This window comes from Ornithodoros turicata, chromosome 1 (genome assembly GCF_037126465.1).
Source record: "Ornithodoros turicata isolate Travis chromosome 1, ASM3712646v1, whole genome shotgun sequence".
Lineage (NCBI taxonomy): Eukaryota > Metazoa > Arthropoda > Arachnida > Ixodida > Argasidae > Ornithodoros > Ornithodoros turicata.
This window is the reverse complement of record NC_088201.1, coordinates 108283885-108300047: the sequence shown is the minus strand read 5'-3', so window position 1 is coordinate 108300047 and position 16163 is coordinate 108283885. Positions and strand designations below refer to the sequence as shown.

At 43.5% G+C, this 16163-nt stretch overlaps 2 long non-coding RNA genes across 3 annotated transcripts in view; both read left to right on the top strand.

The window, feature by feature from the left end:
* The window catches only part of LOC135378540 (uncharacterized), a 114092-nt gene that overhangs the window by 1772 nt on the left and 96157 nt on the right, over window positions 1-16163 (top strand). Inside the window, exons 2-5 of one of the 2 annotated variants that reach the window (XR_010418445.1) lie at window positions 3176-3371; window positions 4997-5148; window positions 5226-5307; window positions 7968-8112. This is a non-coding gene — a long non-coding RNA (uncharacterized LOC135378540). The remainder of the gene's footprint in view (window positions 1-3175; window positions 3372-4996; window positions 5149-5225; window positions 5308-7967; window positions 8113-16163) is intronic. The other variant, XR_010418446.1, reaches the window with a different exon arrangement.
* Window positions 11204-12643, top strand: LOC135367527 (uncharacterized). The gene is made up of 3 exons (XR_010414486.1): window positions 11204-11692; window positions 11753-11873; window positions 12537-12643. It is a non-coding gene; the product is annotated as an uncharacterized LOC135367527 (long non-coding RNA).

Sequence of the window (16163 nt, the reverse complement as noted above, 5' to 3'; positions counted from 1 at the left end):
TTTTTATTCTTTGGAGGATCTTGATGAAAATTGGTACAGGTGTGAATTATGCATTCTTAATTATCATATTCCAATTTCAAAGTGATAGCTCTATTAGTTTTTTGTTTATAATTTTTTTTATCTTTCATACTTCACACATTTTGCAGAGTGCATGGAGAATCTAAAAATTGTGATAGAAAGGTGCTTTCACTTCTGTTTCATACCTAGGTGTGTGCTGCATGCAATGACATTCTTAGATTTTTTTTATTCCCTGCTGAAAAATATTTCGTTTGTGTTTTTCACAACCTGACTGTGGAACACAAAACTTACATGCACACATTTTATCAAATCAGAAATACTGTGCTTAGAAATCTGAGAAAATATGAATGTCATTGCATACAGTGCTGTTCTGTGACTCTCTCAAAACAAACAGCACCAAAATCAATGCAGCGGTTGCTGAGCTATCAGCTCTGCAAGCAGAGCAGGTAGGCAAAAAACATGTTTTGAGAAAATGAATATTCAAGTTCTATGTTGAATTTCTTACACTAGATTGCCCCAGTGTCATAATCTTTCGTGTCCTTGCCCTGCTGGGACTTCTTTGCCCTCTGCCCTTTCACTTGGTGGGCTTTCCCAGCCTTCCTATTATGTAGGCAGTCCTTTTCTGCAGCTCTGCGTAGTGCGTGCGCCCCAGGTTTTATGCCGATTGAGGAACATAACTGTGTGTACGCTCGGACGTTCCCGCTGTTGAATACGGCCTCGCTCACCGCTGTCTCCACTGCCACCAGTGAGGCATGCTCATCTTTAGACAGCAGTGATCAGATCACAGAGTGCAAACTTTCCGCAAACAAACCGCAATTCCTGCAGGTTACAGCAAGCTTCACCGCTATCCCGTGTCGTGTGCCTGGCATCACTGTCACTTCGGGTTCCAAACACTTCTGGCACAGCATTTCCTTTACTAACTCATTCAATGCTGATAGCTGGCACATCAAGAACTCTTCTGTACCTTAGGTGTCTTCGGGTTCTTCACTTTCCGCCGATCAGTTTCAGTTTTCGCTCTGTCGCCGTCATTGCACTCAGCGATGCCTGTACGGACGCAGACAACCCGCGTGCATACTCCTGTGACACAAAAGTAGGTTCCAAGTGTGCTTGAACTGTGCGACCGGTTCGACTCGTGCTAGTAGATAGCATCAGAGCACTTTCATCACTTGCATGAGTTGCAGGTGAAGCGTCCGCAATGCTAGAATCTTGCTGCGCAACAACAATCATTTTCGGATTCCGGCAGAACGACGGCAGTCTTCTTCGCCGTCCGCGCGGATTTCCTCTTACGAGCCCCGAAGTGGTGCCTTCTGTGAAACTTCGACTTCGACGATCGTTTGTCCATAATCGGGCAAGTAATTTGCTAATAGCACAGAGAAACGCAGATATCAAAACTTTCCCAGCCGACGGGCGCACGGAGGAATCAGTCATCCCGGCGGTGAAAGAGCTCGTAACCAAGGGCAACCGCGGAGCGGACCAATCACAGAACGCGAAAGTGCAGGCAGCCAATAGCTTCCGTGCTGGGTGCCCTCAAACTTTTGCAACTTGTGGCTAGGCCATTCATTGGAGGAGACCGCTGAAGCGGGAATTTTGAAGACGAAAAAATTCCCTTTCCAACAGTGCCAAGATGGCGGCGCCCAGTGCTCAAGTTCGGGAGTTACGTACATCGGAAAATCGGCATTTTTTTCGATAATTTTGACGCGCATCGTGCTACCATGTCTCAGAAAAACATTTTTTTGGGGCATTTAGAGATTATTTTGAGCTGAAATACTTTGAGATCACACAGAACATGGATTATAGAGACCAGAAATGCAGTTTTCCAAAAATAGATTTTTTGACATTTTTTTGAAGTTGAAAGCCGCGTCCCCCCTTAATGAAAGATTCAATTTTTTTTTTTTCAATAGTTCGATCTGAGTTTGAGGATAGGGATCTCAACCCTGAATACTGATACAGGCCCCTGTGACTATGTCCTTCAGTCGTGCTGTCCCGCATGCGTTGTTTGCATTGCATCACTAATACCTGCTCTGTAAGGCGGTATTGGTTTCTTGGGGACTATTATTGGTGAACTTTTGTTATTAGTGCATCCCCCGTGCACAACACTAACCACCCAGATTGGATTGGATGCCAAGCATCTTCGGTCATCAGGGTGCTGCAGTAGATGCCACGCATGCGAGAGATAAGAATGCGCTCTGATCCTCACGAGGAAAAAATTCTAACATAGCTGCTTGTCATTATCTGTGTAAACAGCAAGCAGCAAGTACCACAAAATAACGCAGCTTACAGCAAGTAACGCAAGGACAGGAGGTCTTTGTGGATGTGGAAGTTGTCGCAGTGTTTGTTTATATTTTTCTGAGATTGGGATGAATAGGTTCTCTTCTTACGTGGTGCAGGTGGCCCTTGTTTATCTTTAGTGTTTCTCGTTTTTAATGGTTTCCCAATATTATTTTCCAAGGTTATTACGAAGTAGGTAGAAAACAGGTGAAAAACAGCAGCCATCCTGTTGTCTCATGATGTAATGAGCCAGTTTAAACTTGCGTTACCGTAATTTGGTTTTGCCCTCATTTTTGCCACTTTTTAGGATCTCTAAAAATTATAATTGCCAAAAACGAGAAACACTATTTTCTTTGACTTGAAAGCCAACATCTCCGAAGTTTGTATCTAACTGCTGTCTACAATAACAAATACAGTCAGTTTAAATAAATAAGTAAGGCAACACTGAAATGCGACAGTAAAAGAAATAGGGAGGCTTTGCATGCCAGGCAGACAGAATGCATTCTGTACAGGCACTGATCACATGTCATTATAAACATCGACATACACCTGATCATAATTGTGGCATCCTTTTCAGAAAGCTCACTTTTTGTGGATTCATTGTGCTGCAAGCTGAAAAATAGTAAAATGGTATTGTAATGCATGAGTACAGCAGGAAAAAAATCTCAAATTGTGCAAAGACCAATTGCATTGAGCAACTTGTCACAGTATATTGTGATTTTTTGGTGTCATGTTTTTGCTTTCACATGCATATTCATACCGCCACATGATCAGAGTTTCTTTTCAATGACCTTATGTTATTTGCACGTTCCACCACAGAAGCGGTGGTGGCTATGCCATGCTGCATTAACCCGTTACATATTTGTAGTGCAGTTGCCAAGTATGTCAGACTTGCAGGGCTTCAGAGGTGTGCCTTTGGAGGTGCAGTCCACTTGGCTCACTTCAATGCTGCGAGGCTAGAAATCTTTGTGGGCTGCTGACCACCTGCAAGTGTGTGTTGCCATACCTTTGTCTACAGTGAATTACATACTGCATCACGCAAGCTTTGGGCAAGCAACATGACATTGCACCTTTGATATGTGCCGGTTAGTAACCCATTTATATTATTTGTCATCCCTGGTGATTAAAGGATCAACAACAACAACAAAAAAGAAGCATCGTAGGGAATATCTGCTTTGCAAGATTTTTCTTGCAACCCTGTATTGGAACTTGCAATACAGAGTTGCAATTGCAACTGTTGCAGTTGTCTTTTGTCACCATTCAAGAAGGCTTTGGAAAATTTTTATTTGGGGGAAATTTATTTTTTTAATTGAACTTTGAAAATTGCCAAGCGAACCTCACTTTTTTGTTACAGAAATATGAAGTCTTCCATGGATAACCACAGACCCAACAAAAACTATGTACGGGAAGGGAGTTTCCTCAGGACAGAAGCCTCTGATATTTCGAACAGAGACTGTTCTTCTTCTGCCCAGAAGAAGAATAGTCTCTGTTCGAAATATCGGCGGCTCCTGTCCTGAGGAAACTCCCTTACTACATCTCTACTGGTTCGCTGGATTTCTACCCAAAAACTATGTACAGTATTCCAACAGAAATAGTCGAAAAAAATTAATAAAATTTCCACTTTAGCTCGCCAGTTTTCAGCAGGCAATTGCCAAAAGTCCCACAGTCATCCAGCGATTACGTTGCCAGTTAGAATTTTTTATCACTTTAGGTGAAACACCCTGTATAGTAATATGTAGAACCCATCTTTGTAATGACACGTATAAGCAGGATTAGTCCCGGTATGCTTAGATATCTAAAATTTTAATCCACAGCAGAAACCTTTTTCTTTCTTTTGTCTGGAACGGTTTTGTACTATGTGTTCGTTTCAGGTATGCTTTGTTCAACAACATGTGCCCCAGCTAAGGAATGGGTATGCCGTATCTACTTGCTTGCAGTTGACAGTGCATTAAATACGATGTGCCAAGATTTCAGTGCACATTAAATGACACTCAAGTGGGCAACATCAATCCACAGACCAGTCACTGTGGCATTGCTAATGATCATAGTTGCTTCACAATGTGAAGCCACAAATTATTGTACCATTATCATCAGCAATCGACAATGTAATTTCCCGAAGGACCCAGTAGGGTCCTAACCATTTCATTCACTCTAGAAACTTGTGACATATGAAATTGTCTGAAGCTTAAGGGGGAATTACTTCTTCAGAAATCTATGGGTGATTTTCGTTTGCACAAGACACGTGAACGCTCTAAACTATCATCATAAGATCGGTACTGGCGTGTTCTCTTAGCTTTACTCAAGTCAATGACGTATTTTTTAGAGGACAAGGTTGAGCCGTTGATTTTCAATAAATTAAAGTTTGGTGCGTCTCGAGCATGTGCTGCCATCTCGATAGAGTGTCACACACTAAAATATTTGCGAATTTGGGCTCAATACAGATCAACGGATAGTCCTGGAATTCTACAAAACGTGTCATTGACAAGGGCAAAGCAAGGAGAACACGCCAATACTTCTGTTTTGACGATATTTTACGCTGTTTCTGAGCGCTGTGCGAACAAACGTTCTCTATTGTCTTGCGCAGAAGTGATTCCCCCCTAATGTTCCAATACCAGTGATGGGTGTGCTTAAGGGACCACATACTCAAGTACATCTTTAAGTATATTTCAAATTATATACTTTGTACTGTACATCAACTACTTTTTTGCAGTGGTTTGCCATAAGTACCAAACGCCCAACTGGTAATGCAAAGGCAAAATTGACGGAATATCAGTGGAGTATTGTTGTGATTGGAAAGGGCACTTTTCAAAATGCAGGTGTCATTCAACAGTTACAAATTGGGAACATGAAAATACACACATGGTATGCACTCTGTTAGCACAGTGACGTAGGTCCAGAGACCAGATTTCATGGCTGATTGATGTTTTTCCTTCCATTAGCACTTATGCAGTACCGAGTCATTCTATTTCACAATGCCTGATTGACTCCCAATTGTTGCATAAGGAAATAAAAAAGACCATGGTAAACATTCTTTCTTTAATATTTTTGCGCAGGTGTAGAAAACTGAAGTTTTTCACTGTGTTTTATATGCTTTTGTAATTGATAATGCTACTGATGACTCATTATGTATGTGACATTTCAGTAGGCAGAGGAAAAGGCTCAAAAATAGAACATCGTAAAGAACACAAGCTAGCTGGTGTATCTTACACATAGAAGACATGACCCTAAGTTTGGGTGTAAAGACGCAGGCAACGCACGAAGACGTCTACTTTGATGAGCAAATTAGAATGGTGCAAGCAAGCTGTTGTACTGTTGAAAGAGGTAAGATTTCCTTGAGTATGGAGAACACACAAGACGAAGAGGACAACACTCTTCATCTTGTTCTTCAAACGCTAGGGAATGTTGCCTCTTTCTACGTCTACTTTGTGTGTATTATGTGCGCCTCTACCCCAAAATCAGAGTTATGTCTTCTATGTGCTTAAAATGGATGGTTTCTATTGCGTTGTCTGTCGTTGTCCGCAGGCATGCCTTGTTTGTTCATATAGTACCAAAAATTTGCACTAGCATAGCGAATTGCCTATGCACGTGTGAATGCAAATTACGCCATCAGTTCATACCCATGAGTAAGCACCAAACTATAGTCACGTTCAACTTAAGAAGAAAAAAAAATCTAGTCCGTCAGCTGCATACACCACTGGAGATAAGGAGACACAATACGCAAGCACCACCATGCGGCATCAGTGGGGGAGCGCACAACTTCTTGCGCACAGCGCAAAGCGCACACTTTCTGCCGAAGAGTAGTGTCATGTGGTTAGTCTTAACAACCAACACTGAAGCAGAGTGAGTATGATGGATTACATTATCTGGCGCAAGGAGGCAGCGTGACCTCACAATGTCCAGCCATCTTACCCTTGGCGCAGAAATATTTTTTTAGCTGATCGACTAGACTTCTTTTCCTTCTTAAGTTGAACACACCTACAGCTATGCTTCGTAAATAGCATTTGCCAAAAATGCTTGCTAAAATTTTTGGGTGAATGTCAATCGAAAGATAACTGCTGTGCACAAACGTGTTCATTCCTGGTGCTACCAACACTGTACAGGAATATGGGACAGAAACAGGGATGGACAGCACAGACAAGACTTAGTGCATGTGTGTTGTGTCTGTCCATGTCGTTCTGTGTCCCCGTCACAGCTGGGCCAGGCACGAAGGCTTTTGTGAACTGGTCAACCAGCTCCTCATCAAGCTTTGTATAATTACATTCTCGCATTTGGTCACAAGTGAATTTGTGAAACAAGTGAAGTGATACAAACAAATTTGCAATATAATTTAAAGGGACCTCCTGAAATATCTGAGTTCCGGGGGGAGAATGGCCCTCAAGGTGGACTTTGATCTGAAATATATCCGATTTTCGCCATATCGCATTCAACGTGGGCACATTTCACACACACAAAAAAGAAAAAAAAAAGCATCGAGTGGTTGCCCGTCACACCCCCTACAAGCCGGGAAGGATAACAGATGTATTTTGGTTACAGTTTCTCTTTTTGTTACTACTGTATTTTCGTTTCTGTTATCTGTTTCTGATACCAGCCCTTCAATTTCGTTTCCGTTACGTTTCCGTTACTGTTTCCGGTAATGGAAAGGTTGTTACAGAACTGCGAGAGGACAGCCCTTCGGGCTCTGTCAACACCCTGTTTTGCCAAAGTTCATTCGGTGCCACGCGTACACACTACGCAAGTAATTTTACGTCATTGCGATGCGCACAATTTCCAACTATAAGAAAAAAACGTAGGAACATGTCTTCAGTCACTCGGAGTCCAGCAGCTCAAGATGAGCGTAACCTTCATCCAATGTCGCATTCATAAGCGAACGCTCTCAGTAGTAAATAATATTGTCATGGCCACGGTGAAAAAAAAGAAAAACAAAGTACAAAATAAGTAACTAAAAATTGTAGGCTGTCATCCTCGTGCTATGGTGGATTATAGTCATGTGTTGATGTCGTGGAGTTATGAGGACTGGGACGAGGTAAGCGACGGATGCACCCTCGAGATCGCTTATTGCGCTTTCAGGAATAGACATTACCCGAATTCAATAGCGGACGATAAATCCGTTTCCGTTTCTGTTTCCGGTAATGGAGGATCGTGGTATGTACTTTCCCGAAGTACCCAGTGGGGTCCTAACCATTTCATTCACTCTAGAAACTTGGTATGTGTTTCCGTTTCCGTTATCGTCACCATTTCCGATTTCGGTAATATACCGTTTCTGTTTCCGTTACCATTACCGTTACCCTTCCCTGCCTACAAGCAGTCTGATGTCACTTGCGTTGTTTGCTCACTCCAGTGTTGCACCAAGCTGGTCTGCCTGTGGGGAAGCTCACCTGCTTGTGACGTCACATCTAGTCTCTCTGGTGCAGCGGGAACGGTCGTGTTGGACCTGTCGCCTTTTTAGGTTGTGATTTGTAAATATCTCCGTTCCTCTGACGAATGCTTGGTTCATACTCTGCATGCTGAAGGTATTAGCATTCAGGAATGCATTACATATGATTACAGAGGTTTTGAGTATGTCTTCGTGGTCCCTTCACGTATGTTTGCAGTGTGATACTTTGTACTGTACTTCCACCAGGTACAGTTTTGACATAATTTGCCCATTGCCGTTGATTACTGATCCTGGTTTCTGTTTGCAGTGGAGTCTGGCAATGTTCGTGGACTCCTGAGGTGGCTGCTATTTGTGCGTGAGCGTACACCCTTGAGTGCATGGCTACTGTGAAACTTTTTCGGTGCTCATGTGCACTGAGCCTTGCAGGAAGATGCAAGTAACTGAACTTCAAGGTAAGTGAGTAAAGCCCTCAGGTAAGTGAGCTGTGCTTTGGTACTCTACTGATCTTTACAGTGCTGGGGGTACAACAGCGTATTCACTCCATGATCTCCGTGCATGTAATACGTGTAGGCAGGCTTACATGGCAAACTGGTGTGTTGAATCCAAACCTTAACAGAGTACTGGCAATGTCTGATGAGATGTGGGAAATCTAATATCAAGAACAGATGTTTGGCAGCATCAGTGGGATGTTTGTCCTTGCAGTTAAATCACTTTCCAATCGTTCGATGCTTGAAATAATCTGACTGGGGCCATTTTTCATGCCAGCAACAACACTTTACTTCATGCTGCTTGTGGAGGTCTAACATTGTTCTCTCAACAGCAACAGTTGAAGGATGCTTAGAGGAAAAAAAAACAGTGCAAACAACAAGCCTACTATCTTTCACCCTACATGTTAATAACATAGCATCCACTACCATGACGAAGCGCAATCTCATTGCGCGTATTACTAAGCCCTTTTCGAATTCCTCGTGTTTGCTTGGCTTGTGCAGTAAAACCTCGTTAATTCGGATCGCGTTAATTCGGTCGTCCTCTTAGTCTCCATAAGCTGTTCCGTCCTCCAACTAATCGCAGTCCTGATATTGCACAAACCCGCCATGGCGAAAGCAATTTGCCACAATTTCTGCTGGTGTGCTTGTCCACACGTGCGCCAAAATATGAACAGCGCTAAGGAGCGTCACATCATACTGCTTGCCGGTACCCATGCAGAGCAGTATGTGTTCCAGGACATGTGTTCAGTACCTGCGCTTTATGTAGTGTATTATGCCTTGGTCCATGGGCTGTAAGGCAGAGGTTGTGTTGGACGGGAAAAACGCCACCTTGACCCACTCCAGGTCAGACATGTTGCAGTGTGCGCTGCAGTTCTCAACAACAAGGAGCACCTTGAGCTCCTTGGAGCGGAAATGACTGTCCAGCTTCTGCATCTAACATCGCCAAATGTCGGACGTCATCCAGGCTTTCCGATTGGCACAATACTCCACCAGGAGTTGCTTGAGGTTTTTTAGGTGCCTAGGCTTCTGCGCTTTCCCTATGACAAGCAGTGGCAAGCTCTCCATCCCAGTCATATTCGCGGTCAGAAGGACGGTCACTTTCTCTTTGCTTCTTTTGCCGCCGATGCATGGGTCTCCCTTGAGCGTGATCATCTTGTCTGGCGGTGCTTTGAAGAAAAGCGTGGTCTCGTCCGCATTGAACACGTCACAGGGCTTGTAGGTGGCTGTGTGCTCCGGAGCCGAACGCACGGCCAATCTCTGATGGCGTCTTCATCAACAGCAGCTCTCTCCCTACAGATGTTTGGAAGATAAGTCAGTTGCGGCTTTCTTTGAACCGCGCAAACCAACCTTCCGATGCTTTGAATGCTTTGGTCCCCATTCTTGCTGCAAAGTTATCGGCTTGGGTCCAAATCAGGGGTCCGCTCAAAGTCCATCGCACGAGTTCGTAATCCAACAAAGAACAGCGTCTTCCAATTGCGGGTACGCTGCTGTAAGAAGGTGTTTCCGTTTTTCGTGAAACTTCTCACCTTCCATGGTTGCGATGATCCGTTCTTCATTTAGATTGCCAAAGTGCCCCTTTTCACGCTGTATTTTTTCATTACTTCCTGTCTTGGGACACCGTCGTTCAGTGCTTTAAGTGTCTCAACTTTTGTTGCAAGGTCCTTGGTTTTGTACTTTGCACGCTTTGCAGGAGGAGCCATGTCAAAACCGCATGCACGTCGCACAAAGACTGACTGATATACGTGGATTAAAACGAGATTTCACATCAAGAATGGCACTTGACGTCACCAATGTCACGGCGCTGATGACAATGGCGATGCATCCGCCTCACTTTGTCGTTTTTTTCTACCATTTTGGCGTCTACTGTCGCGTTCCCATGCGCTTCCATCGAGCCGTGATTGTTCGAATTATCCAGTGCGTACGTGACTGCCACCGAATTAACGAGTGTTTGTCCCCATAGACTTGTGCAGATGTTGGCCGGGACCACGCAGGTCGTCCGATTTATCCGAATTTCCGAATTAACGGGCGTCGAATTGTTGAGGTTTTACTGTACAAAATTTGTAGTGCTACCTCAAGTTGAAGTTGCCTCTGCTTGTTGGAATTCGATCGACGCCACACTTCAACAAATGATTGCATATGTTCAGCATCGTTTAATTAGAGTGTTTTGCGACATGCACATTAGCATCACCACATATTATGACAGGCATCATTTACCATGTTTTCACGCGTGTTAGCTGCACCGCAGATAAGCCGCAGGTCACTTTTTCCAGCAATTGGGGGAAACTTTTGGTGCATGAGCTGCACCGTCAGATAAGCCGTAGCTTGTACGCCGGTAAGATATCACAATGAATGCAACGGCATAGGCACACATACGATACTCTAATTGGAAAAGTGGATTTACAGTGGACTCCTCTTAAATGGAACTCTAAGGGAATGGAAATATTGTTCCATTTATCGGAAGTTTCATTTAAGCAAAGTACACAGATTTCATAAAATGCAACTTTACAGTAAACCAGGTCCCCCAAGGTCGCCATTTTCCCATGTATTTGTTCCTATCCCGATGCGTGCAATGCCGGAGGCCGCCCTTAGATACCCCATTGTTACCAGACGTTGGCTTGCGTTTGATTGTAGCGCGCTAAAGATCCAGTTGAAGCACAATTCAAGCCAGGCCAAGTCACCGAAGGAGAAATGGACGACTGCGCCTGCGGCGCCCACTGGCGGCGCCTGGTACGACAGGTACGCCATGTGATGCACGCAGCCGTGCACTAGATCCTTCCGATCGCTCAACACGTTTAAAAACGGGACCAAAAAGTGAAACACGACACAGAAAGTTGTTATACGCGTTTTATTTGGACATATAAAGACTAGATTCACTCGCAGAAACAACAAAAACATTTTACCGCTAAACTTAGCGCGCTGAAGTGATCCGGAACGGCAACAGTGGGGTATCTAGTGGCGGCCTTCTTCGTTGCACGCTTTTCCGATGTGAGTTTGGGGGACCTGCAGTAAACCCCCCGATAACTCGAAGTCGTAATAAACGGAAAAACTTTCTTGATAAGCGGGGTTTCGAGTTAAGCGAACCACGAAATTTACGTTGCCACAACGTTACCACAATGCGCTATGTTATTAAATGTAAAAAAAAAAAAAAAAATGTTCCTACAAAATAATGGGGCTCGTAAACCATTCTGAAACCATTTATTTTCAACCTCCTCTGAGAGGGAAGAAATCCGTAATAGCAGTCTGCTTGGAATTCACATCTGGGAGCAAGAAAGCATCTTCAAGCACTTGAATGCAACGCATGAGATGCTCCTCCCCTCTGCTGCACTCTACCTTGCCAGGGAGCAAACCAAGCATCCTTCTCGTCTCGGATGATGTTGGGACCTCGCGGGGCTGTTCATGCTCCACGTGAGCCTCTGGCACATCACTACCAAGTGCACTCTCGACGATTTTAGTGTCACTCATTTCACCGCTTACTGGAACATCGCCGTCATAAAGCGCATAGTCCTGGAAGGTCAAGCCCTCTAAGCCACTCTCCCCAGAACATGTGAGGCAAATCACTTCCTTTTTTTATTTATTTATTTAAACATACTGCAACCCCTTTAAGGGGTTATTGCAGGAGTGCATCAAAGAAGCATTCACAGGAGAATTGGCGGACAGAACCATCCAGAGCGTTCCAGTCTTCAACGCAACAAGGGAAAAAGCTATACTTAAAAACGTCAACACGGGTACAAATGAGGACAATATTTAGCTGAGCTATTTTAGAGCTCCTGGGTGAGGATGTTCCAGCGTATGATAAATATTTGCTAAAAGGAATTCTTACTTTACCATTAATAATAGAATGAAATATTCTAAGGCGAAGAGCACGCCGTCGAGCCTTTAGTGGAGTGATGTCAAGATCACGAAGTGCTGCACTTGGTGAAAACCATGGATCGTAACGGGATAATATAAAACGTACTGCCTTATTTTGGACCGAGTCAAGTTTAGCAATATCAGACCTATTGTATGGGTCCCACTCTTCGCATGCATATTCCAGGACCAGGCGTATTAGCGTTTTGTATGCAAGTAACCTAATTTCAGGTGTAGCAAATTTTAATGTCCTCCTCAAATAGCCAACCTTCTTCAGCACTTTGGAACAGATCATTTCTATATGTGGTGAGCAGGACAGTTAGGGGTTAAGGATAACACCCAGGTATTTGTAACTGTTGACTGATGCTATAACCGAATGGTCAGTTTTATAGTCAAAAAGGAGCGGAGAATAACGGCATGTAAATGTCGTTTTGGCACATTTTCCGAAGTTAATGAGCATGCCCCACTTGTCGCACCACGCAGTGATTCTATCTAAAGACTCTTGGAGTAATAATTGATCATGTGAAGTCACCTCTTTATAGATGACGCAGTCATCTGCGTAAAGCCTTATCTTCGCTGGAACATCCTTAGCAATACCATTAATAAACAGTGAAAAGAACAGCGGTCCCAACACAGACCCTTGTGGGACGCCAGAGATCACATGGGCATCTGCGGAAGTACACTGGTTATAAAAAACACTCTGCGATCGACATGAAAGGTAATCCTTAATCCATGATACAATTTTCGAGTTCTTCAGCAAGGACTGCAATTTTAAGAGTAGTTTACGGTGGCATACATGGTCAAACGCCTTGCTAAAATCAATGAATGTAACATCTGTTTGTTTGTTCCTATTAATGCCAGTTGCCAGACTGTGGACAAACTCTAAGCTGTGTAGCAGTAGAGTACTCTCGCCGAAAACCGTGCTGATACTCAGACACCAAAGAGTGGGACTCCAAAAAATCGGTTATATGGTTACATAATACATGTTCAAATACTTTGCAGGCGGTAGACGTTAATGAAATTGGACGATAATTCTGTACAAGCTGCTTGTTGCCTGATTTAAAAATAGGCACAACAATAGCTTTCTTCCATATATCAGGCACCAGCTCAGAATTAGACGACTTATTGAATATTATTTCTAAGTATTTGGACATCCACTCTGCATATCTAGCCAAGAAGACGTTTGAGATTGTGCCGGGACCACTACTCTTCTTAGAATCAAGCTTCAATAGCTGGTTGAAAATGCCGGAAGCAGAGAAATGAGGTTCTTCCGATAAACTAAGTCTGTACCGCCCTCGTCATGTGAACCAAATAGAAAGTAACTGTAAAAAAAGTAAGAAAAGTAACTGTTAAAGTGGTTGGAAATGATTGAAGCATCAGAGGAAATATCTCCACAGATTATGAAAGAGTGCACGTTAGATTCTTTAGGACGAATTGTGCGCCAAAACTTCCTAGGATTTGTCTTCAGAAAATTAGAGAGTGAGACATTGTAATAATAATGCTTAGCAGCTTGCATCGTCGTCTTAAGTGACTGCTTAAGAGAATTAAACAAAGTATGTGAATAGTGTGATGATAAGTGGCGGGCACGTAAACGTCTTATTCTATTTAATCGACGCCTGAGGTGCAAAATGTCACGCGTTATCCATAGAATATTGTTGTTGCATTTTTTTAACTTCGTTGGAACAAAACGACTGATACATGTTGATACCAAGCTTCATAGAGCCTCATACAAGGTATTAACGTCAGCTGACTCACTGAGACGAACAAAGTCGTTGAATGCAAATGATAGCTCGCCAATAATAGCAGTATCATTGGCCGACGTATAATCGAGAATTTGAGAAACCCTGTAAAGGGATCTAGGAACACTAATATTCAAGTGAACGACTGTAGCTAAGTGATCAGAAAGGCCTTCAGTAACGTTACAGTTGTAACCAAGACGAGCAACGGTAGAACTAAGAAAGATAAAATCTAAGATTGATGACGTGTCACGTTGGATACGCGTAGGACTGTTAACAACCTGGATCAAATCGAGACTAGTGGCGAAGTCATTTAAGGATTGACCGAGGGTAACGTCTCTCCCGTGTGTTATTAAGGTGTTCCAACATACGGAGGGTAAGTTAAAATCACCCATTAGAATTAGTTTGTGATGCGACAGATGATTTCTGTATATGATTTCTACAGATGATTTCTGTATGTATAAAAATCTTCCTTCACTTGTAAGGAACTCCCCTTCAACTTCAGAGAGTTGCAAAGTTTATCAATTTTCTCACGGTAGTTTCCTAACTTAAGGGGGGATGTGGCTTTCAAGACCAACGTTTTTATTTTTTGGAGGATCTTGATCAAAATTTATAGAGAGGTGAATTATGCATTCCTAATAATCATATTTCACTTTCAAAGTGATAGCTCCAATAGTTTTTTGTCTATAAATTTTATTATCTTTCATACTTTACACATTTTGCAGAGTGCATGGAGAATCTAAAAATTGGGATAGAAAGCCGCTTTCACTTCTGTTTCATACCTAAGTGTGTGCTGCATGCAATGACGTTCTTAGATTTTTTTATTCCCTGCTGAAAAATCTTTGATTTGATTTTTTCACAACCTGTCTGTAAAACACAAAACTTATATGCACACAACATATAAAATCATAAATTCTGTGCCTAGAAATCTGAGAAAATATGAATGTCATTGTATACTGTGCTGTTCTATGACTCTCTCAAAACAAACAGCACCAAAATCAATGTAGCGGTTGCTGAACTATCAGCTCTGCAAGCAGAGCAGGTAGGCTAAAAACATGTTTTGAGAAAATGAGTATTGAAGTTTTATCATGAATTTCTTACACTAAAAAGCCCCAGGGTCATAATCTTTTGTGTCCTTGCCATCCTTTGACTTCTTTGCCCTCTGCCCTTTCACTTGGTGGGCTTTCGCAGCCTTCCTCTTACGCAGGCAGTCCTTTTCAGCAGCTCGGCGTAGCGCATGCGCCCCGGGTTTTATGCTGATTGAAGCACGTAACTCTGTGTATGCTCGGACGTTCCTGCTGTTGTAGCGACATATGGCCTCGCTCACCGCTGTCTCCACTGCCACCAGGGAGGCATGCTCATCTTTAGAGAGCAGTGACCAGATCACGGAGTGCAAACTTTCCGCCGCGTTTTGTGTCTTCTTCCCTCTGCATCGCTCAAGGAGCTGAGGATCTGAGAGGCGCTGGTAGACAGGCAGGAGAGCAGCAGCAACATGCCTCGGCAGCTTGTACTTGTGACGTGGCTGCGACTCTCCTTCAGCATCTGCTGCCCTGTGCCTGCACCAGCTCAGAGGTCCTGGCGGACAGAGTTCATGATGAGATTCTTCATCAGTAGATGTCACCTGATAAAATGTAGCCATCACTGCCCTCTGCATATCCTCTACTTCAGAATTGTTCCTTAGGGCCATCCCGTAGTAGGTTGTCAACTTCTTGATCAGGTCCTGTGTCAGGCCGCCTCTTCCTCCAAGGGGTTGCTCCTTTTTGCTCTTAGCTGCAATTGAACGTAGCGCAGATCCCATTCTTTTCTGTACTTGATTGATACAGTCCTCTTTTGTCAAGAGGATAAAGCCGTAGGTCTGATCCCCACATAGGGCAAGGTACGTGCGGCTATCACCATCACACACTATGTTGGTGTAGCGTAGGTCGTTCTTAGACAGGGAACGTCTGAACATCACCAATGCTGCCTCAACTTCCATTCGTCCTGAATTCACGTCAGTGTTCTTCTGGCAGCTGTGCTGTTCTTTCCATATGATGTATTCGTCGTCATCCTCCTTTGGTCCCAGTGTGCAGCCATGGCAGTAGTTGGACAGAACAACTGAATCAATGACGAGGCCCGAGTAGAATTCAATTATTGTGCCTACGCCAATGTGTGACGTGTGCCCGCGTGTCATCCGTCTTCTGTCATAAACAACTGTGATATTTTTGTTGAATCCCGGGTCCATTTTCTTGTACGTTTCACGCACCACACCTACAGCATCTGAAAACACGTTCTTCGCAGCTTCAGAAGCAGCTCCTTGAAAGGTCCCCTTCAAATACTTTTGGAATGTCTTGTGGTGAAGTCCACAGTGCGATACATTCATAATCGACCAGAAGTCCGTCAATGCAGTCGACCCCTTGCCAATGCTTTTTATTGCCTGCATAGCCCTCATGTTCA